General features: G+C 38.0%; 2 protein-coding genes across 2 annotated transcripts in view; one reads left to right on the top strand and one right to left on the bottom strand.

Moving 5' to 3' along the window:
- The window catches only part of LOC124161612, a 42,867-nt gene extending 20,230 nt beyond the window's left edge, over positions 1-22,637 (bottom strand). The window contains exon 1 of the mRNA XM_046538002.1: positions 22,466-22,637. The gene's annotated coding sequence lies outside the window, so the exon portion shown is untranslated. The remainder of the gene's footprint in view (positions 1-22,465) is intronic.
- The window catches only part of LOC124161611, a 439,803-nt gene that overhangs the window by 329,108 nt on the left and 85,441 nt on the right, over positions 1-25,254 (top strand). The window lies entirely within an intron of this gene.

Below are 25,254 nucleotides of genomic sequence, written 5' to 3' on the forward strand. Positions count from 1 at the left end.
AGTATATACGCCAAGTTTCAAGTCTCTACCTCAAAAAACGCAATTTTGGACTTTTGTCCAGCTTTTTCCGATTTCAGACCACTGTGCGGCGGCACGCGTTCAGTCAGAAAAGAATCACGCACAGTGGCGCCCCGCGGGGGAAAACGTAATCTGCGAACAACAGAAACAAAAGCCGCGCGGTTGTTTACCTACCTACACTCGCTGAGTTCCCATGGTAACCAAATCGGCCGTCGAATCTACGCTTCAATTCCCACGAAAGAGAAAAATAAACACAAGAGGTCGTTTTAATCCCTCCAAGGGACACACCAACCCCACACATCCACATATACATCAATACAATATAGTATAGGTATACGTGTTTGGTGGGATTCAACGGTGGGCATGTCATGGAATTCTGCGACCTTTCGCCCCACTCAAGATCCATCGGAAAGGACAAGAGGGAGCCCAGCATGCATTGGAAGTATGAGAAATACCGGATGAAAACCCTCCAAATGGTGGATGAGAAGAGAGGAAGACAAGAGAGCGATGGAATCCGAAGCGCGCCTCCTGCGTCGTTTCACGATAATATGGAGCACTGCGAACGTGACGTGATTCACGATTGAGCCATCGGCCTCTCGGAAAACCACACCGAAATATAGGAGACAAAAAAGTATTTAAAATGGCGGACACGGAACTTGGTGTTTCTGGAGCTGACGAATAATTCATTTAACGTCCCCATGACGACCAGAACCTCCAAAAAACGCACCTGCTTTGAATCATTCAAAACTAGCCATTACGGTTACTTTCATTCGCTTTTTAACAAAACCGATTCACTGGAGTGTAGCGCTTTACGGAGCGGAAACATGTACTCTAGAGAGAACGAGAGGAGATGGGAGGCGTTCGATATGTGGGTGTGGAGAAGAATGGAGAAGGTGAAGTGGACGGAGAGGAGGAGAAACGACGAAGTACCATTTATCTTCCATATTATTTGCTTTATAATGCACACCACATAATGCCAAAAAGAAGTTATCGTTTCGTCACTTATTTCTGAAAACTAGTGCTTCTGTGAAAAAAGTACCGACCATATCTTGCCTCTTCTCACGCAAAGTTTTGCTGGCACTGCTTTCCATCAAAAGCGGTACTATAAAATTTCGATACAAAGATCGGTTGCTTTGACAGTACTTTTTCATGATTTCAACTTTAATGTTGGAAGTACTTATCATTAATATTTATTAGTATTGTTATTTATTAGTATTTCTTATTATTATTAATATTTGAATGTATCTATTCATTTTTCCTATTTTGTTATCCCAGTAAGAAACTCTTCATGTACTTTTGTATTTTAATTTTGGTATTATTGAAGAATTCTATGACCTATAAAAATTTTCCATAGAGCAAATATTATTCAAGTTATTGATTTTGGCGACGATAATGGAAACGAATTTTAGAGATATCTTTTCCTAAATAACCTTACCCAAACCTTCTTTCAATAAGATGGAATATTTATGCATAAAATCAGCTAAATATTTAACAATATTAATGGCATTTACTGAGTAGTTAATGAAATTACTGCTGAGAAAATTGAATTGAAGCATTAGATCCCTCGCGAACCGAGGAAGTGTGCCTCCCTCCCTCAGCAACATTAAGTCTACAGGGTCCACGAATATCCTTTGAACGTACTTGAGCATTAATTTGTCATACATTTTCAAGGGAATAGCAGTGTCTTGAAGTTTACACGTCGACAACTTCTTTTCATTCAATGAATTAGGAATAAATGAAATGCCAGAACCAGTATCTGACTCCAGAAAATCATGCCCTGAGTAATTCGCATTCAAGATGTAAAAATTATTGGTTGGGAGCCACTCCGTTTCATTGTTGGTCTTATTTTAATTTACGACTGCGCCGAACGCCATTCGTGCATTTACCTGCTCTGGAGGACTCATCACGGATGTGTGCCCGCTCTGAAAATTCGACCACGTCTGCTGCAACAACCATGCGCTTCTCCGAAAAGCATTGCATACGCATGTCCAATCACTGGTGGGTATCGCATTTCGCCCCGTGGCTCATGCACGCTCCAACCAGGGCAATGGGTCCGCCGTTCTCATGGTGACGGCTCTAAATAAACAAACAAACAAAAGAAGGGTCCGTTGTTGACGCGCGGTCACGGGCCAATGGTCTCGCGGCCGACAACGCATCCATTATTGCGCAAATTAGCGATTCGGAACACGTTCCAAAGGGTTTGCACACAATGCATCTGCATATCGCACCGGGGGACGCGGCTGAAGAGGTCGTGATAACCCCGAAAAAGAAAAACATTCTCCCTCGTCCCACGTGTAGCCTACCGTATCACCAAACGTGCGCATTTAATTGCTTCAAAAAGAGCAGTGATTTTAGGTAAAAAAGGATACAGCACACTGTAGAATATACAGCTTACTTCTGGCACCACGTGCGTGACACCTGGAAACTAAACTTAGAACCTCGAAAATACATCACCAGACTATTGTTGTGGAAACGCAACCTCTTATATTTAACTACGCCACCAATTCAATTCTCTTTTCCGTTAGAGCTGAATTACGCGGGCATTATAACCGACCAAAAACTAGATTAGTCCCACAAACATTTAGAAAGTAAAAAAAGCTATATTCCTAGCCGTCCTTTATCGCTTCATGGAAATTCAATATCCTTTAGAACTCCATTACTACTTCTGGACAATTGGCTATCAAATAGAGTCATAGTGTTCATCAATCTGACCCATTTCAGCACCGAATAATCAAAAATACCTTGACTGCGTCTGTCACTTCATCAGATCATTGCCGTATCGAGGAATTTCGTTCGGGGGGGGGTCCAAACCAGGGGGGAAATTTTTTAAAAAACAGGAAACTAAATAATGGGTTTTAAACTAATTTTAACCGTTTTCGTAATCGAAAAGACTTAATTTGTTAAAGAAATAATCTGTAAATTCATGATTATTCTATTTTTGTTTTCTTTTCTGAAGGAAAATAAATGTGTTTTATATTTCGGGGGTCCGGATGGATTGGTTAAAAAAAGGAAGGAAAAGAATTACATCAAAGAATGGAGTTCACCAAAAATAAAATAAAAGGCACGTTTGGTTTTTCTTATACGTTAATGATGATGTATTTTGCACATCAGTCTGCGGTGTTGCCTTAACTCCACTCAAACTTCCTCTATCCGATCCCTAACCTGAAGAATATTTACAAACCGCGAGCAACTTATATGTGATAAATCTCGCCCGAGGAACGGATGAATAGAGAGGTCTACGACGGAGTTATAGCCCACTGGAAATTATCACAAGTGGGAATATCAAAGGAAAACGCGATATAACATTTTCCCACCAGGAAGGCGGATCTTTAGCGAAAGAAAACTAGATTACCGCAGTCACACGGTATAGACCACAGGATATAGCCGTAGATAGAGAGGAGAGGTGGAGACAGAGGACTTCCGTAAATAGGAAACAGCGAGGGAAAGTTCACTGGTCTTCATAAACATGGACGACAAAAATAGTCTCGTATCCTTTCATTTCATTTTCCGGTTTTCAGATAACCTCCACACTTAAAAAATAATCCCACCTAGCCCGGATAAATAACTTTCCGCCCAGTTTATACAAGTTTACCTCGGCGTTCAATTTGGCCGATATGGCCCGACATATTCCACCAATTACAGTTCAGGTCGCATATCAACCACGAAATATTTTACACGGTTTTTAATAATATTTAGAACTGTCGGTAGATGTTTCTATGTTCCTTGAAATTGGCTTGACAGTAATTTGAGCCATTCCCAATGAATGGCTCAAATTCTCTCAATCACATAATTACGAGAAAATAGTTGCGGTTTTACTAAGGAGATATTTTTTTAAACACCGAGAGACAAAGAACGGGAATCAAAACAAAAAAATGAAACCGATACATTTCGCCATCCATATACTCGCGATTACAAAACATTAATAAAGGATTTGATGGGTTTTATGAATTATCGCTTCATGCTAACTAATCAAAAACTATGCATTGATTAAGCTTCACTATCGTTGATTATTATCTCATTGACATCCAAACTCAGGTGCACATAGTTTTGTACTCGAATGCCTGTGAAGTACATCCTGAATTTCCAACGTTCACTGACGTATCCAACGTAATAGTATCTACGTAAGAGGATAAATGATATTTTTCGAGCGAAAAGAAGTTCGCAACTAAAAACATTATTAAAAATGCAAAAAATAAATAATAAATGAATTTAAAAAGCTCATTGATGGACGAAGTAAGTAGGCGACGGACTCCAGTCTTTCAGGAGGAAGCAGTTAATGCGCTCTTATTATAGTTAAGACAACCTTTGCGGAGGAAAATATGGCTGACTTTTACAGCTATAAAAGATACCTATTGGTGTAAAAATATATTCATTATTAAATCTGTTCTACAACACAACCTGGGACCACGTTGAATTTAAACGTTTGGCTGTGCATAGGTATCTGATCGACTGGTGTTTAGGCATCTGATCTACTTTTCCTGAGTTCAAATCCCTAGAGAAGCCTTCAAGAATCATAAAATAAAAGTAAGATCTCCTCAGGATTCAAGGTGACCAAGTGAAAAAAAACTGATTACCTAACATAAATGTGTGTTATCCATACTCTTAGTATTAATCTGGGTCGAGCTCTGCCCTCTGAAATAAACCTCCGGGTTGAAGCGATGAGAGAGCTATAAAATATAATTTAACGGTTATATACGTTGAAAGATATTGAATAATATAAAATACCACTCTGAAAACTGTATTCGTTAAAATTTGGAAACAGGATAATATAATGTTCGTCGCAATGGTCAGGAAAGCCTAAGGTCCGTGGTTCGACTTCCGGTCGAGGGCCGGCTCGAAATATTACACACAGTCTCCAATCGTTAATTTCTTCATTTCAGTCGTCCGACACCGCGCTTCTCACCTCCGTGATTCTTCTCGCTCTGAAATAATGCCTGCCCTTTCATTGGCAACCTTAGACTCTCGCAGAAATACTCACGACCTTTCTTTGAATCACTCTGCCTTAAATGGCAAGTACCGATCTCCTTAGATGCTCCCCAATCTTTTCACTCCACATTCCCACCCGCTCCTTGCGTGATGATCACCTACTATACCAACCTAAACTCCGTCTTTCTCTATTCCAGAGATCACTCTATCATACACTTCCTACTTTTTCAACACCATTTCGTCTCCTCTCCTTTCCCTAGACCTCTCAATGCCATTCCGGAAGCAGGTTCGAAAAGCCATCTTCACCTGAATCTTGGATTCATCCTTTTCATAGTTTAAATTTGTTAAAGCTTCGGATTATACGTTTTATATTCAACGGAAGGCCGTTGTATTAGAATGATTAAATAAATAAATGGACATAGGTCTTAGATGAATATCGAGATGAGACTCACTAGTGGAGATATAGTTTTAATCCGTCACCAAGAGAGATCGCCCTAGCAGCAAGGGCATAAAGTGCACTCGCGGTTAATTCATAAGAATTCGTCTCCGCTAGCTAGACCGCTAGATAATTCTAATAGATGGATTAATGCGCAACTAATGTGAGCGTTTACGATTGTCTAAACCTTCGGCCGCTCATATTTCGGGAAAACCAGATTCAAGTTCGGGTCAAGGAGAGTATTTTTTTTTTCTCCCTTCGGAATATTCCATTGAGTGGCAGCAGTGACTCTCAGTGATAAGCCTTCTGCTGAAACTGGGCCATTCTGTTCCGTGAAAGCTTTGGTTTCCATAACATCCATCACACATATACATACATCGAAGGGTGATCACACTTAGCTAAAGAGGTCAGAGAGAATAAATTGGAGACGACACAGAACCTCTGGTCATTTTTTTCTACTTATTCTATCAGTCCAAAGGACGCCGCCGAAAGCCATCCAATGCCAAAAATATGCGTTGCTTTCTAAATCATCGCAAAATGGGCAGGAAGCAATTTAGCCAACTTATGAATGATTCTTAATCAGCATACCATTTGCATACGTTGAGTTTGGCCTGCTAATAACACCCCTAATGCTGGGAATGCTGACGATTTGGAATGAGTTGAAAAAAGGGTAGTAAATAAATAAATGTGTAGATGTTTTGATTTTTATTTGTGACAACGAAACCCCAATTTTTCCCTTTCTCGTCGGATTCCCACCGTTTCAGAATAACCGAAATGTTTCTCTAGACACACAAAGACTTTCATTTCCTTTTACATTTAAATACTACAACGCGGGTAGCTTCAACGGGCGTATGGCTTAGGGAATGTTGGAACAAACAGTTGGCAAAAACAAAAAAAGAAAAGGATACGCATGTTGGAGATATTAGACTACACAGTAGCATTAATTAGCATTTATTTAAGTCCTCGATTGCCAAAGGGAAAAGCGATTTCCATTTCCAATCGATTCGGCAAAATATATCATTGATTTAATCGTTTCTGCTGGATATGGAAACATAGTGAAGTTTAAATATCATGTTTCCATGTTTCTCTGTTAGACATCTATTCCTTTTATAATTATTTTTCAATATTATCGCAATATTCTCATTGAATTTCCTCAGATATTCATTGAGAATGTTGCAATTCTTTATTTAACTATTACCAACAACTTCCACCACATCTTGCCATATACCATACAACATATATAATGCCATACAAGATGTATGTCTATAACAGCTTAAATAATATAAGGGTAGCACGCAGCCCGCGAATCTAGAGAGTTTCCCAGCCCAATGCCTTTAAAAGATGTGTGACTCTCCCTGTTATGCCGGAGCAGTTTTCAACGAATTTCCTTGGTGTTCTATTAAGTTCACGGATTTAATCTTTCACTACCGGATCCCGCGTGCTCTCTGTGTAATCGATGTGCGGTCTAACGAGAGCGAAACATTACCTTTCCCTCACTTTTTCATTCGAAATCCCTCCAACGACACGAATGACGAATCCTAGCTTCTTCAGTTTCCCAGCCAAAAATATTTCCAATTGCTACGCGTTCTCTAACATAGGTTTGAAATTATCTTAACTCTCAGAAACTCACTTCACTCCATATGAGCTTCATCTTCACGCATCGAGTACAACGGGGTAATTTAGATCATTTCAGCATAATGCAGTTGTTGACAGAGTTGTTCTAATTCGTGGAACTATTGATTTTAACTAAATTGGATCTTGAACATTGCTTGGGGCCGCGTGACTTAAAAACTACTTTAATTTTTTAAACTTTGGGCAAAAGGGTGGTATAAGTGGCGTCATATAAAATATGAAATGTCAAATAAGACGGGGTTTACAGGAGAATTGAGTGGTGAGCTGCGTCGAAACATTCTTATTATCGGTTCCCAGTGATGACGATAAGGAAGTATGGTAGAATAAGAAAATCCAACAATTGGATAGACCAGATTTTAAATAAATGGTATCAGTTAGGTGTACATATTACCTAGACACGTTCCTTAGAGTTAAGAATTGAATGTTGCATCCAAATTTCAGGGGAACAGCTACATCTAGATCACGGAACTTGGAATATAAGTCAACGGTTTAATCATTAATTCAAGGAACCAGTTCTAAATTCCCATTTGTCACGGAGGTAAGACAAGAAGAAGTATTAGATACAAAGGAGAGAATGAGAAGGAGCCAAACGAGAATTAATGAAGGGAAGGAAATTAGATAAGCAGCCGGCTAGCACGCAATTCAATTATGGCTGATGGAACGAGACTCGAACGGATTAATGCGAGAGATCCATCGCAGAATAAGACACCTGTCCACTTTTTTCACTTCTTAGACATCGCTAAACCAATTATGTATCTACTACTAAGGGTAAGGAAGTAGTGCCCAAAGGAGGGGCCACACTCATCGGTTAAAAGAAAAAAATTACATTTTGGCTTTTTATTTTTATTTGCTTTGCCATTTAAGACATAAACATAAAATATTCAAAATCAAAGGTAGTGAAAGGAAGAATTTTTTTTCAATAATTGAAAAACACACGTATTAGAGGAACGTGAATAAGAAATATATGTTTTTACCTTTTCATACATAATGTTAAAATAGCCGTGCTACAAAAATAACCTACCTTATGGCGACGCCAAACAAAAGATTCGATTCCGCAGTGATACGCGTTGGAAATACTACAGATTTTTTTCCAAAATGAATTTTGAATAATAACTATATCAAAGAATATTACAAATTAACTATAGAAACGGCTAGCAGAGTATGATTTAACTAAAGACTGTCCCAAGGGTCGTGTGTCATTTTTGACCTGTAATTTTAGTAACTTTCCATTGAGCAATGTTCATGAAAATTGGCACACTTATGGGGAAAGGTCCTAAGTTTTGTTGAGTGTAAGCAAAATTTTACAATTTTGACCTTTTGACCTCTCCATTTGGGTCCAAACCAAAAATTTGAATTTGCCTTATGTTTCAATGTTAAAAAAATCGAGATAGAAAAATGTCTAAAATTCATTGACCAAGGTGTCAATTCTTAGGGTTTCGGAACCAAGAAACCCGAAAATAACACTTTTATTTGCGAAAATGCGACCGTTGACCCAGTAAGGTCACCGTCAAGGTCATAAGGGTGGCAAAAAGAATAGCATAAAAACATCAGTCAAAATCGATTTTTGAAGAAATCGATTTTTAATCTAAATGAAAAGTTCTACTTTTCCATACAAATCGAAGATTAAATCAAATAAATCAAATCATCGATACATGTAAAAATCGATAGTGGTTATCTTTAAATACAGTTTTTGCAGAAACATGTTTATGGCACATTCGAAAAACACTCAAAATTCAAATCTGAAATGAAGGAACAATCCCAACAAAATCTATTTAGAACCCATGCGTTAATTATATTAGTAGTACACATTTATACAAATGCACCCATATTCCAGTTGTGTGATCACGGCTCTGAACCAATCGGTTGCACTAAATTTTTTATATGTATCTACTGCTTGCGATGCTTTCTTGATGATCTAGGGCGTGCTTTTAAATATTATCGACCTCAAAGAAGAGTCTTACACACGGAACGGATGACATTATCGCAGGCCGACAGTGAAGCTACTGATTGTGATATCAAAGGTAATGATCAATATCGAAGTCGAAAAATCGATTTTTTACCGAAACTCGAAGATGAAGGCTCGATTTCGATCTCCACGATCTTTTACATTCAAAACTCGATTTTCGATTTTAATCTAAATCGATTCCTCCTTCGTTATAAAGAGATTGCCTAAAGTATTGTCGCTATTGTCATTACCAAGGCAGATTGCCATGAAAAAATGCCGGAGGTGGGATTTCTCCAAATTGCAGAGGAAAGGAGGGGAGGATGAGCCATAAAGTAAAGGGGTTGTTGGGAAATCTAGAGATGGGAGATAGAAGTAAGACGTCCTGGGAACTTGTATGCACCTACGAAATGCCTGTAATGCGGAAGATTCAAGGTTTATTTTCTATTTGTTTTATTGGACTAATATTACATGGTGCCGTAAATATTTTAATTATTTCAGGAGAGCGACGGTGCACAGTGGTCCCAAATCCAAAAAAGTAAGCCAAAATTATTAACGTCGTTAAATCACCCAAATTAGCGACAAAAAAGCTTATTCCCATCGTTTGTGTTTGCCTGAATAAGATTTTGGAATCATTTTTACACTGTCTCTATATTTTAAAATTTTTGAGCTGCTATTATTTAAACAATTCTTATAAAATCTCGATATAGAAATCATAGTCATTGTTGATTACGAGTGATGTATGTTGAACTTGAAACAGCGTAATTTTAAGGCAAAATAAATATTATTTGTTTTTAAAAGTCAAGATATAACTTACGATATGAAATTGATGGGATTCGAACCAGCGACTATCAGCATAGTCGGCGACCTACCCAGACAAAAAAAAACTGACACACACAGTTTCAGAAATTTTGGCATCCTTGTACTTGATGAGTGACATTAAATTAAGTATCTACAATGAGATTACACGGTGCTACGTAGGTACACAAAATTAAAAAAAAAAACAATTACTCTCAGCCAACTTTTTTTCCATTTGGGACTACTATGCGTTGCAATTTCATCAGTCCTGAAAAAGAAATCCTTCCTTTGTCACATGATGATCGCCTTCAAAAAAGAACAGTCCAAGAAATAAAAGGGGATTATAGGACTTGATAGAGGTCAAAAGCCAACTGAAATCACAGCAACAAAGCGCCAAAACATTATCAAGGCGACGTGGTTGCGAAAGAGGAAGTAAAATTGGACAATAGCAAGAGAATTGACGTTGAGTCGAGAACTCATTTAGACGCCTTCCTTGAAATAGCAGCCGCGTGGCCGCTATACGCCTTCTTCCAAAAGTCCTCACACAGTAATTACGCACCTAACCATTTGCTAAATGAGCACGGATGTCCGCTGTACTCACCGCCGCTTTCGAAGCTTAACTACATAAAAAAAGGAATGAAAACATTCTCTAATAAGACACTAAAGTAGCTCAAAACAAGTGCGACGAGATTTTTTCCGGATAATTTTATACAGAAGATGTTTAGAGCTTCCGTTTAGGTGATGACGTCTAAGGCTACCGACGTTTCGGCGGAAGAGGTATCCTTCTTCTTCGGGGCTTCCCTGGTCCTAATCCTAGTGAGCCGCCGAAGATGGATAACTCTTCTTCCATCTTAAAGTCCGCAGCCATTGACCTCATCACCCGGAGGGAAAGCCGAGAATTCCTCTATGCAACCCAATAAACTCTTAATTGAACCATTAAATTTCCTATAAAGTATCGAGTACCATAGTGATGACAATTGACTGCAATACTCCTCTGGATTAACCTACAATCACTAATCCATAATGCATCCTTCTTAATACAGAGAAAATATTATATTACAGGGCAATTTTCCGGAAATAAAAGGCCAATTGGAGCACCTTTCTAGGGCAATTTACCTTTGTTAGGAAACAGACATATCAAGTATCTTTCTTCCTAATAATATCTTTCATCAATCATCTAAGTGTTACATTGATTAAATTAATTACGGTGAATAGCCTAGCATTCAATTTTAGAGTATTCTAATATGATTAAAGGGATGCCTTGGGGAGATATTCACAAACACATAAAGAAATGCTCATATCTACCCTATTACAAATTCAATTGAATAAAGATACCCTCAGTACGACTTCGTTTCTTTTTAATGGAGATAAACTTTTAAATGGAATTAATAACTTCGCTAGATAGTTCAATAGTGACATCGTAGAGCACCATTGTGAAAGGATGCACAAAGATATCGTACTTTTTTTAATTTCAAAACTCTACAACACGTGTTTCCACGGGACATGGCGCTCATCACCAAGTGCCTTATTTGATAGAGGGCATTATTTTGAACCTTCACGAACTATAGGAGCACTACTTGCCTTCCAAGCCCCGAAATCATGACAAAATCACGTATTTATAGTATAAATTTCTCAAATAATTTCGGAGAAATAATTCTTCTGAAAGCCCATTTTATTACATGAAAGGGTCCATTTGAGGGCAATAATTAGCCAAAGTCATTGCTAAGAAACAGATCTTTTAAGTATCTTCCTCCCAAATTATTTTTCGTCTATCGTTTCACATTTTATGAGCGATTGATTTACGAGTATTATAACAGAGCATTCGATTGATCGATATATTTGCATGATTACAGAGATAAATTAAGATGACATTCAAGGGATGATATAACAATTATAAGTTTCCCTTCACATGTAGTATTGCTTGATATTGATGGAAAATTTAGCAGTGTCGTCACTTTCAAAAGATCCGAGTGTCGGTGTAGTTAAAGAAAGATGTATCTGGTGTGTAATAATGGTTTCGCAAGTGAAAATGAAATAAACAAGCCATCAATTTCGAAAAGTCGGAAGAAAAAGAAAATATGAAGGTAAAAACGAAGACTTCCTCCCTGCATCAATTACACTAATTGCCGGTTTCACAGGTTATCAATCCCTCATCAATGGAATTTATGCTCGGCGTAATAATACGCCTGCTCGCAGAAAATAACAGTTCCCCTAAAAGCTAAAGTCACGACTTCACGTTAAAGCAGGATCGATGATGCCTCGAGTAACAGAAAAAATTGGCGCACAATTGGAGAGATAATGTACTCATACGGATCGCTTGGTTGGGCAATTAACGATGCAAGTAAAAAAAAAGAATTTATGACGACGGATTTGACATTTTTACGAACACCGTCTCGTGTCGAGGTCGCATAGGGTTATGACATTATAGCGGATCTTTTTTTGTCTCATAGCTTAAAGCTTAACATAATGATGACTCTAAGTGTATACAGCGAGAGCCAGGAATAAAAATGTATGATTCAAAAACTCATATTCAATCAAAGAATACCCACAGTCTACCGTCAAAAATAAGTGTCTCTTTTTTAGGATATGGACATAGGAATTTATGGAAATGGAGAGTAAAAACTCCACGAATTCGAAACATTGCTGCTTCACACATCTTCAAACCCAGGTTACGAATAGTTTTCATTTTTCATGTGGTTCCTGCCAAGTCTTCCCAATCTTAGACCGGAGAAGTTGTTTGAATTTTTACTAATTACATTTAGTGCCAGAAGAAAAATTGCTTACGTTTTTCAAGGAGAGATTTCATAAATGGATGTGAAGCGTGGACATAGGGTAAGAAGGAAAGAAATAGAAAAGAATCTTTCGAAATGTGGGTGTGATGAAGGATGGAATGATAGATAAAATGGCAGATAAAATGAGAAATGGGAGATATTGCGCAAAGAAAGAAGAAAGATCGCTCCCAAGACAAATTAGGTAATGAAAAGGATTCCATGGAAATGGCTGTTGCATGTGATGAAGGGAAAATGTTTTATAACATTCTCTAAACTCAGTGAATTTTTGATCGAATTAAGACCAGCCGTTAAGAGCTGGGTATACTTTATCGCGCACTTGTAACAGCAGCAATAAATAATCACGAATTTCTATACCAAAATATTCCGTCACAACGATTTGGTACGCGACCACTGGCGATATTGTGGCATTTTTTTCAGGGAGTGAACCATATAACTCCCAAGTGAAATAAGAATCCGCAAAAAATGAAAGCTAAAAGCTAAAAAATCTTCACTGCGTCACTTAATGTGGGTCACCAAGATACGCCATAGAGATATCACTTCAAAACAGAGACGCAATATTGCCCTACCCGCATTTAATCTAACTTCCTGCTGAAAGGAAGCATAAAAGCAGTCCTTGCAAGGCCCATATGGCGTGGTGGCACGAAATCACGTCCCAAGTTAAAAGCAAGAGGGATTTAGCCTCTAAAGGTGCGAATATGTACCTACCTAACGGATAGAAACGATGCCGTAGCACCAGTGATTTAATGTAGCCGAGCAAAAGTAATTGAATTAATGTCAACGATTACGTCTTTGGTAATTTCTACTTTAAATCGATTAATATTTAATAATAAGTTTTTATTTGCGATCTATTTTAAATGTCGAACGAGTAATCCATGCACTTGAGTAATCGTTACATTTTAGTAATGAATGAGTGAAAATTTCCGTTCCACGCACGCTGACTGAAAGGTTTTCCAGATCTACATTAACCACCTCCACAGGTGCAAATATTGATTAGAACATAATTACTAATGCCGAAAGTGCCTGAATCAAATATTTGAACTAATACTTCATACAATGACATCATCATCACTGCTCAATAATACTAGGATTGGTTTGACGCAGCTCTCCACCCAGTTCTCCCATCAGCTAAACTTCTCTCACATACGTATTTCTTCCATTTCACATCATTCTTCAAATGTTCCGTATATTTCTTTCGAGTTCTTCCTTTTCTCTCCTTGCCATCTACTTGCCCCTCGACGATTATCTTCTTCAGGGCATCATGTCTCAAGATGTGGCCTATAAGGTTATTCTGCCTTTAAAATAAGGTTTTCATGAGGCTTCTCTTCTCTCCTACTCTCCTTCGGACTTCTTCATCACTAACTCGGTCGATCCATTTGATCTTCATCATTCTTCTGTAGCACCACATTTCGAAGGCCTCTATCCTTGCTTTCTCCGCTGCGGTCATTGTCCATGCCTCACTTCCGTATAGGAGCATACTCCAAATGTAGGTTCTTATAAATTGTTTCCTCACGTCCACATTTAAGTTTCCCGCTGTAAGCAGGTCTCTCTTTTGGTGGAATGCTCTCTTCGCCTGGGCAATTCTGCTGATAATTTCTTTCTTACTTCTCCCGTCACTAGTTATCTTACTTCCCAAATAACAGAATTCAACCACCTCTATCTTAGATAATAATTAAAACTCTGTTTTGCATGTCATTACTCCCTGTTGGGGAAAATGTTGATAGCAATTGAATCATGTACAGGAACAACATTTAAAAATTATTTTAATGTAATTGTAATCCAACAAATAACTTTTACAAAGAGTCACTGAAATTATTTAAAATTTGACAGTGTAATTTTAATAGCGCCCGATTTCAATACATATACCATCACTGCTTACATAATACTGATGCTCTGGTATCAAGGTTATCCAAGGCAACTTCAGAAGTTTTCAAGTCAACGAAATTAATAAATTGCTTGTGAATTCCTGAATACTGAGTGGAAATATTCTTCGAAAGCAACTTAACCAAAAGATAAAGCCTTTTTTGGACCTCGAGGGAGTTATTTCGAATCGCCTAAAATACATGGGTAGAAATTCATACATCAAAGACACCAAGGGGTAAGTTTCGGATAAAAATATAGTTCAAACTTTATGCTTCACGACCCCTTATTATATATATATATATTTTTTTTTTAGATCACGAGATGTGGGTCAATTGTAAATATTATTTATTTTTTCCAAACTTTGCCAACGTTTCGGACATTATATTTGTCCATCCTCAGGGCTATAAAAATGATAATTTATGATACAAAATTAGTTAAATACAGGCAATTTTACAGTTGTTATACATTAAAATACATGGAAATACATATTCAAAATTTACCTTTAAGTCTGATGTTGTTTTTATTTATTTACTAGCTGACCCGGCGAACTTCGTACCGCCTAACAATCAATGAACTTACCGTTTACTTACACCATTTATAAATCAAGAGCGGCTGTATCGTTTTTAATCATGTTTAATTTATTATAATAAAATAAGGATACAAATTCAATAAAACTACGTAAATGAGTAACAAAATTGCTTGTCAGAAAGACATTTTCTTTATTGAATCTACATAGGGTGAATCGGAGCACGTTTACGCGGATTTTTTTCAACAAATTTTCTTACGTTTTAGCTTAAGAAATTTTGGGCATTGTGGTTTAATAAAGCAGTTCATGAAATAAAAATTATACGCATTCAGTTGTTGGCTATTTGCGTTATTAGCTGTAAAAAAATGTTTTTAGGTCCAAGTCTGTTGCATACACTTGGCCCATTCAGGGGGCAGGTTGACACGACCCCAGACCGACGCTTGACTGATGCTCAAAATCGTGCAAGAAAAGCCCCTATGAAGCAGCATTCGCATTAAATGACTTAAGGCGCGCCAGTTTTAGTATCTCTGTTTGGAAAAAATGCACTGCGTAAACGTACTGCATTCGTAAACGCACCACGGTGAGCCCTACACATTCGGGTTTAATGTCTTGCGTCAAGCACCTTCTGAGAAACAACAGTTTTTGTTTTGTTATCAGGCGCAAGATGAAGCGGATGGAGCTAAATAAATATAGCGAAGCAAAGCAGTGACGCAGCGAGGGGAGGTATTGGGGGATAAACCCCCCCCCCCCCAAGAGCTTAGAGAATTTTTTTATGAAAGATTTTGTTATTAATATTTCGGGGACGGATGACTAACAAACAAAACATATTTAACTATTCACACAGCCACAAAACCCACTATTTTGAACCATTTATCTTAAAAAATGTCTGGGGGAAGTGCCCCCACACTTCCCGCTTACCTTAGCGAGTTTTCTATACCCTACAGACCCGTGGTAATAGCTGCGCCCAAAACCCCCTATCCTAGCTACGCACTTGAAGCGAAGGAAGAAATACAGAGGATGGTTTATCGACTCGTGAACATAGCACGCTAAATTGACCATGAGAAAATCATGGGTTTTCATTAGCACATGAGCACAAACAACACAAAAACTGAAAGAATGACCATGCGATTTTTTAATCGTTATCACGAATGCAACACGAATTGGAAATTGAATGCGTTTCAGCTCAAAAGGGCATATGAGTTGAGATCATGGAATCTACGGAATGAGGACCTCCTAACCTTTGAATTTTCCTTTGAGTAAAGTTGCGTGAATCACATTCATCAACAATTTTTTTAATGATCAAACACGTTCCGCTGGATAGTTATGGTTGGTTTAGGCTTCGAAAGATCATGAGCACAGAAACTACATTTTTCTGTAAATCGTGCCTTGGTAAGCCAGGTACGTCCAAGGACTTAAAATATTCAGATAGATAGTTGGTGATTTCGTCTTCGTTTGTTACACATTTAAAAGATTCGAATCCATGCAGAGTACGAACTATTTGAATTTACCTCGTTTTAGTCATCCACATCTTCGTTCTTGCTCGCTAAATCAACCATCTTTGATTCTTTTGGTGATCAATCATATTCTGGAACTCTTTGTTGATGGACCCGCTAAAACTAATTTGCATTCATTCCAAGGAAATGAGTTAAAACTACTCGATTCCTCGACAGGAACACGGTCATTACCGTTTGTCAACAATTGCTTGGAGATTTGTTTACAAACACGGTAGTGAAGTGTCAACTCGAGCTGGGCCACGGCTGGGCTTACAATCAGCTCGAATTAAATTTAAAAAATGTGATTTCAATTTAATTAATATTTTGAATATATTTAGTAATTAAAATGTTATATTGCTACTAAATTCAGTTATTAAAGTGGTAAAAACAAAACAAATTATTTAATTTGTAGTTTTGACCGACTTATCAATTGTTGTGTTACTATAACTCCTAAAAGCATGTCCATAGGAAAGAGATGAATTTTTTTTGTGAAATTATCCTTTTTTTAATAGCCTATATGTTAACCCCGCCTGAGACGAATCCAAAGAACCAAATCTCATTGAAATCGGTGCAGCCGTTCTCGAGTTATAAGTGTTCTAACTAACACGATTTTCGACTTTCTTTTATATATATAGATTTATTTACAATTTGGTTGCTTGGATTTCTTTCTTTGTTGGTTATGTCATTTATTAAATTATGATAAATTTTGCTAAGGTAAGTAATGTCTGTTCTTTTATTGCAGCTTTTTTTATTTCTGGATATGTGGTACATTTCTTTGAATAATCTTTTTGATAAAACTGGTTCTGTATCTAAAATTTTGGCCTCTTCGAAACGAAATGAGTGACTGTTTGTAATTGCATGATCTGCTAATGCACAAATTTGAATTTTGGTCTTAATTGATGTTTTATGTTGTGAGATCCTATTTTTTAAATATTGACATGTTTGGCCAATATAATTTTTATCACAGTCTTTACATGGAATTGAATAAATGATATTGCTTCTAAGCTGCATAGGGGTATTTGACTTAAGTTTAGAATATATGAGTTTATGTTGGGTTTTATAGTTTTTATGTGCTATTTTAAAATTTGTTTTTTTGAATACTTTGGTAATTTGTTCTGATAATCCATTTATATAAATCATTCCTCGATATTGGTCTGTATTTGTATTGGTCTGTAATTAAGCACAATAGTACTCCACCAAAACTCTATGGATTAGTTAAAGACCATAAACCGGAAAATCCTCTAAGACCAGTAGTAAGTTTCGTAAACAGCCCAACTTACGAATGTGCGAAATTCATTTCCAACATTCTTAATAATTTATCCTCAGATAAATACAATATTAAAGATTCTTTTCAATTCTTTGATAAAATTAAAAAACAAAATATTCCTTTAAATTATAACCTTTGCTCATTAGACGTCAAATCCCTTTTTACAAATATCCCCCTCGACTTGGTAAACCAAATTGTAATGGATAATTGGGAAATACTAAACCAAAATACAACTCTAAACAAAGAAGATTTTTTTGAACTTTTTGATTTATGTATAAACCAGGGGTATTTACAATATAAAAATTGTCAATACCATATAAAAAATGGTGTTCCTATGGGATCCCCAGTGGCAACCATTTTGGCAGATCTCACCATGAACAAACTATTAGATACAGTGCTACCAAAGATACTTTTTAATATACCTTTCATCTACAAATTTGTTGATGACCTATATTTAGCAATACCAAATAATATACAAGATAACACTATTTTACAACATTTCAATGATTTCCATCCTAAATTGCAATTTGTAATAGAAAAAGAAAAAAATAATGAACTTCCTTTTCTGGATATGATCACTAAAAGAACCTCTGATGGATCCATAATAATAGATTGGTACAGGAAACCGCATAAAGCAGATAGATATCTAAATTTTCTTTCCCACCACCCTCTAAAGCACAAAATAAATACGGCCATGGCACTCAAATTTAGAGCACTCAGTTTAAGTGATAAGATTTTCCATAAAAAAAATTTGAAAATAATTGGTAATATTTTAGAAAAAAACCACTTTCCAAAAAAATTAATCAATAACATACTGTATTCAAATAAAAAATCATCTTCACAGACTCACAATACAATAACTACAACAAATATATCAAACACAAATACAGACCAATATCGAGGAATGATTTATATAAATGGATTATCAGAACAAATTACCAAAGTATTCAAAAAAACAAATTTTAAAATAGCACATAAAAACTATAAAACCCAACATAAACTCATATATTCTAAACTTAAGTCAAATACCCCTATGCAGCTTAGAAGCAATATCATTTATTCAATTCCATGTAAAGACTGTGATAAAAATTATATTGGCCAAACATGTCAATATTTAAAAAATAGGATCTCACAACATAAAACATCAATTAAGACCAAAATTCAAATTTGTGCATTAGCAGATCATGCAATTACAAACAGTCACTCATTTCGTTTCGAAGAGGCCAAAATTTTAGATACAGAACCAGTTTTATCAAAAAGATTATTCAAAGAAATGTACCACATATCCAGAAATAAAAAAAGCTGCAATAAAAGAACAGACATTACTTACCTTAGCAAAATTTATCATAATTTAATAAATGACATAACCAACAAAGAAAGAAATCCAAGCAACCAAATTGTAAATAAATAAATAAATAAAAACAACAGCAGACTTAAAGGTAAATTTTGAATATGTATTTCCATGTATTTTAATGTATAACAACTGTAAAATTGCCTGTATTTAACTAATTTTGTATCATAAATTATCATTTTTATAGCCCTGAGGATGGACAAATATAATGTCCGAAACGTTGGCAAAGTTTGGAAAAAATAAATAATATTTACAATTGACCCACATCTCGTGATCTAAAAAAAAAATATATATATATAAAAATAGGTTTGAGAAACCGGTAACCGCAGGGAAACAAGTGCGGAGAGAGAAGGAAACGGAAAACTTTTCAAATAAACTAATTGATGGTCACTCGCGTGTTCTTTTATTGATGACATTATGGTTCCTGATATGCATAAAAATTAATTCTTATTTTTTTATCAATATTTTATTTGAATTAACTCTGTACGCAGTCACGCGCTGTGGTGCAGATTCACACCAAGGATGGAAATCGCTATGGAAAAATCGCTTGGCTTCTCCGAGATATGGTTAAGGAAATAATTCATCAGATGCTACATATGGCGCATGTTTCTCTACGGAAGCGAGGCTTGGACGTTGACAGCAGCAGAGAAGTCAAGAGTGGAAGCATTCGAAATGTGGTGCTACCGAAGAATGATGAAGGTAATATGGATTGAACGTGTAAGTAACGAGGAAGTGCTAAGAAGAGTGGGAGAAAAGAGAAGCCTCATGAAAACCTTAAGCAGAAGACGGGAAAACTTAGTTGGCCACATTTTGAGGCACGACGGCCTGATGAAAACAATCGTTGGAGGACAGGTGGAAGTGAAGAAGGGCAAAGGACGGCCCCGAATGAGATACATAGCACAGATTATAAAGGATGTAATAGAGAAAAAAATACGTCACTATTAAAAGGCTATCGGATAGGAGAGAGAAATGGAGAGCTGCGTCAAACCAATCTTACATTTTCTGACTAAAGATGGTGATATTCAAAAGAAGGATTGATGGCGTACAGCAGGCGTAAACATTTTTATAAAGTGCCCCGAATCCTTTTAGAGAATTTTTCGATTCCTCCTCGATTTAATTTTTCTCTATAGTTTCTATAAACTGGCAATTAGGCTTGCTCTTGCCCGCGTGGCCACGTGAGTCCGAGATGCGTTTGCGCCTCAACAACTGCCCACCTCCACTCTTCTCTGCCTTCCCTCATTTCTATTTATGCCTCAAGACATCTCGCAACTTTCTGCACTACACCACATTATGTACCACTTGTACTTGGCCACATTATGAGGCATGATAGCCTGATAAAAACAATCGGAAGAGAATTAGTGGGAGGGCAAGGGACGGCCCCGAATGAGTTAGGACATAGGACAAAGGGTTATAAAGGATGTGAAAGAGAAGAAATACGTCGCTATGAAAAGGATAGCGGATGGGAGAGAGGAATGGAGAGCTGCGTCAAAACGGATTGATGACACATGATGGGGATGATTTATTTTTTCCGTCTCGGTAAGAGCCTTGTTTACGCTGCTTTGCTATTGCACGCACTTTGGCAGGTAATTTACCAGATCCCTAGTCTACCGTGGTCAGCTTTAGATAATGTAGACGGTTGCTACCGCGTAAGCCATGGATAAATACCTGAATTTCCAGCGTATTATGAAAAAGCTGTAGGTATATTTACGGGAACTTTGTATGCCAGAAATACGCTCGAGTTGACTGACGAATGGGGATTACGCGCAGGTGGATGTCATCTACGCTCGGTTTCAAACGCACACATTCAAACTTGACAGCAATTGGGGTATTTGAGAGGATTGGGCGAGTGTCTGCACCCGCGAAGAATGGCATAAGATAGGTATGAACTTAATAGATTATATCATCAAAGCAATGCAATAAATTTCGCATGCGTACATTGCCACCGGGAGAATGAAGCCTTTGTTTGGATGAATCCTTGAACTGTGAGAGAGTGAAATGGTGGGAGGGAGAATAAAATGCTCGACGGACAGCTGCTATTGCTTTCGAAAGACTGTAATTAAAATGCGGTTTGAAAGACAATTTACTGTCGAAAATGACTCCGAAGAATTTGCCTTTGGTTGGTCTTGGTATATTTTGTTTATTATCGCGTGGTCTCACTTGCGCTGCGTGTTTCTTACGTTAAGAAAAGTGAAAATGTAATTTTAGAAGCGTTTATTTCACGTATAAAATCGTTTCAGGCTTCATTTTGTGGAATAATGCTCTATCCATGATTAAAACACAAATGGTAATATCCACAATATTTTATTTATCACTTAACCGACCATGGTTTCGACACTTTGTGTCATTTTCAAGATTTTTTTTCCTTAAAAATAGCAAAAAGCGTCGAAGCCATGGTCGGTTAAGTGTTAAATAAAATAGTGTGGATATTACTATTTGTGTTTTAATCATGCGTTTATTTCAACTTTCCATGTTTTAGTCCGAGAGCGTAAAAGCTTTTAATGGGAGTTGAGTTGACTTAAGAACTAAATACATTACATCACCAAAGTATATATTAAAAGCCCTAATCATAGCTTATTTCCAAATTCGGACCGCTCCACTTACTGTGTTGATGTCTCCCTGCCGTGGTGTAGCTGCGATTCCAATATCCTACTGGAGAATCCTCTATTCACGCATTGGCCACCTACATTAGGTAGGAACCGCGCAAGCCACCACCAGGGTGTGTGGCAGGGGGTGACTGCACACCAGATATGCACCACTCATCCTAGTATTACTAAAAAAAAAAACATCTCGGTCTCCGGACACTGGCCAAGCACTCGTTGTCAGAGCAACAGCACGCGGTCGGAGAATGATATGGACTCGAACATCCTACCATGCAAATTAAACTACTAGTTAGGAATAGAAAACTCAAGAACTAAATACATTAGACGATCTCTGCATTCTCTTCGGGTTTTCTCCGCGTCCGTTGGGTTTGGGCGACAACAGTTTCGCTGACATTGCAGTCAGCGTCTTCAGGTCGATGGTGACTGTGAATGTATATTAATTTGTCTTGCAGTTTTATCCTGTCGCTTAGGTATCGAAACTGTTGTCGCCATAACCCAACGGAAGCGGTGAAAACCCGAAGAGAATGCAGAGATCATCTGATCAACGCAGCGAAAATCTTCGAACCTACACTAAATACATTATATTATCAAAACAGGTATATATTAACCGTCGTAATCAATGCTTATTTCTGAATTCGGTTCACCCTACCGTCAGCGTCGCGAGTGGCGACTTCAGAAAACCTATTCAAATGCGTCGTGGGTTCCATTGGAGAACCCTCTATTTATATTGTAGTGCTTTAGTGTGGCGCGATGGCGACAAGACGAACAACCTCTAAACAGAGGAAGCCCGGGAGTAGTGGAGGTCAGTTTGTGAATACACTCACCTCCCTGAAACGGCAGCGCTTTGATTCCGAGCGAAGTCGAAAGGCCGGACGGGACGGCTGCAGGATGGATCAGCGGTCGTTCTCTGCGGGCCAGAACGCTGGGTTTTCCCGAACTGCTCAGTGGGGAAGTCGCGGGTCTAGTGGCGATGATTATCAACCACGCGAAGCCAACCACTGCTCGAAAAGTTAACCTTGCTCATTTTTTGTTTCCCCTCCCCTCTCCTCCCTCCCCTCTCCAGCGGCCATTAGCATTTCTCCCCTCCCCTCCCCTCCATTCCCCCACACTTCATAATCAGCTCACTTCGGAAGAGAACCCCTTCCCCTCCTCGACGCCCTCCACGCGAATACGTCTGACCGAGACCAAGTTCCCATTTCCTCCCTTCTTCCTCCTCATCGTCATCTCCTTCTTATCATTCGGAAGCATCTCGACAACGATTGCGGCACCAAGTGTGGCCAAAAGGCACTTGTTAAGACTGCGAAAAAATTGAACGTAAGTTTCCCCGCAATTACGCCATCCATGTTCCTGATTTCCCCCGGCCATTGTACCGAGTTTCATGTTAGGCCCTTGCGGTACATCCAAGATGGCAACGCGACGTAAATTGAGATGCACCCTCGCCTTGCGATATTTAATCCGTTACAGAAGACAAATCGGAAATGGAATACTATCGCACGCTAAATAAATATGAATTACCATGAGAAAAGTTTCCCCTGGACCGGGAATCGCACCACAGACAAAATTGATGGTTTCGAGGCGTGACTTTGTGAAAGCGATTCATAATGAAAAATGAAAAAGGAGAAACTTTGTGCTTTCACATGAATATTTATTCTCACATTTACACGACCATGGCTTCAACGTTGTACGTCATCATCAGGTGAACTCCACAGAGGTCCATCGCATCATTTTATCCTCCTAGTCTGGTATAAAATTATGTGATGGACCTCTGTAGAGTTCACCTTATGATGGCGTACAGCGTTGCAGCCATGGTCGTGTGAATACATATTCATGTGAGAGCACAAAGTTTCTGCTTTTTCATTTTTTCGAAACACAGACCATTGTCACTTCGCAGACCACTACGCTATCCATGTTCCTGATTTCTCATGACAATTGTACCGAGGCTCATGGCACTAATACAGTTGTTTTTGGCCCTTGCTATCCATCCAAGGCAGCAACGCGAGGGAGAAATTACTTCCATGAAGACACAACCGGTTCCTCAACTGCAAGGGCCTACCATCTAGTATCATGAGCCTCGGTACGATTGCCACGGGAAATCAAGAACTGTTTTCAACATCCTCTCCCCGCTAAGTAAGCTAAGCTTCATCCATACCTTCTGTCTCCTCCGTATCTCATCTAAAAGCTGCCTCTCCTCACCCACCATGTCCAGCACTTCGTCGCTCCTCCTCCTCCTCAAAGTCCACCCTACCTACTCCATTCTTCTCCATACTCTTATGAGGAACACCTCCAGTCTTTTCTCGTCCTCTTTCCTCGGCGTCCAAGATTGACCAACAAAACCAGACGTATTAACGAGAATGCCCTAAATTAGCATCTTTTAACGAAACACACACCTTTGTAATAATCATAAAGTTTAATGACGGGTGACGTTACCTATTTCCAAAATAAATAATTAGTTTTTGGAAAAAGAAAAATTCTTAGAACAATGATTAAAATTGCTTAAAGAGCTTAGTCATCAGAGTAAGTAATACAGCACTTCATGAAAAAATATACTATGGAAAAAATAAAATTTAGGCATTAATATAAGTGCATATATCACATTTATGCAAAAAAAAACTCTCAGGCATATTTAAAATGAAAGGCATAAGATATTAATATATAAAAATTATGGAATGAGATTTTCACAGAAATAATTAAAACAATGGAAACAGACGCTATGGTTATACAAATATATAAAAACTCATTCAGAACTACTGCCAAAAGCTTGGTTTGATTAGGTGAGGGTGGAGCTCACCCTGGACTGAACCACATATTAGTAAATTTCACATATTTAGGGTTAAGGGGTCGGTTCCTTTCCATGCGTTACCTGGAACGTCCGGGATATTAGGGTAGTTTCCTTCATCAAAGAAAACAAAAGGCATTGATTGCGATTCGTTACCCACCATTAGTGTATTCATAATATACAAATTATTTGGTTTTAGAAATGCCGGTTTAGACGAATGGCAATGGCCAATTTTATCCTCATTTGAAAAAGGCCAGATTGGCGCCCATGCGATTACACCCCACGTGACGTCACAGGGACCTAGTTTCTATTCGAGGAGATAGGATATACACATCGTCTGAGATAACCAAAGCATGCATGAGGCACAGAGCTCAGGGAAACATGTCTTAATAATCACCTATTAAAACTGCCTAAGGTCGGAAAGTTTTCTTCGTTTCGTAAGGTATTAATAATCATTATTTAATCCAAGCGCTACCAGCTAGCATGGTACTTTGCTACCTGCTAGCATCCTGCGTCGTATCAGCGCTCAGAGCCTCTCCACAAGGTCACCTCACACGGCGACAGCGGGAACCAGAACGACGTCACACGGAGTTTTCCCAGCATTCATACTTAGCCGTCGCGTTTTCGCGCGCTTGAAATTTTTCACTTTTCATTTAATCGCGAAAAATAGATATCGTCATTTAAAAATATAAAAGCGTGAAATGCGTACTCCAGGAGTAATAATCTTTCGATCTATGCAATAAAAAAATTATAGGAAACCACCCTATTGGTTGGGAATGTCCGAAGGCCCCAACCGGAATTCGATTCCGAGTCCCTTCGGTCATTTGTCAAACGCTA

This window comes from Ischnura elegans, chromosome 6 (genome assembly GCF_921293095.1).
Source record: "Ischnura elegans chromosome 6, ioIscEleg1.1, whole genome shotgun sequence".
NCBI lineage: Eukaryota > Metazoa > Arthropoda > Insecta > Odonata > Coenagrionidae > Ischnura > Ischnura elegans.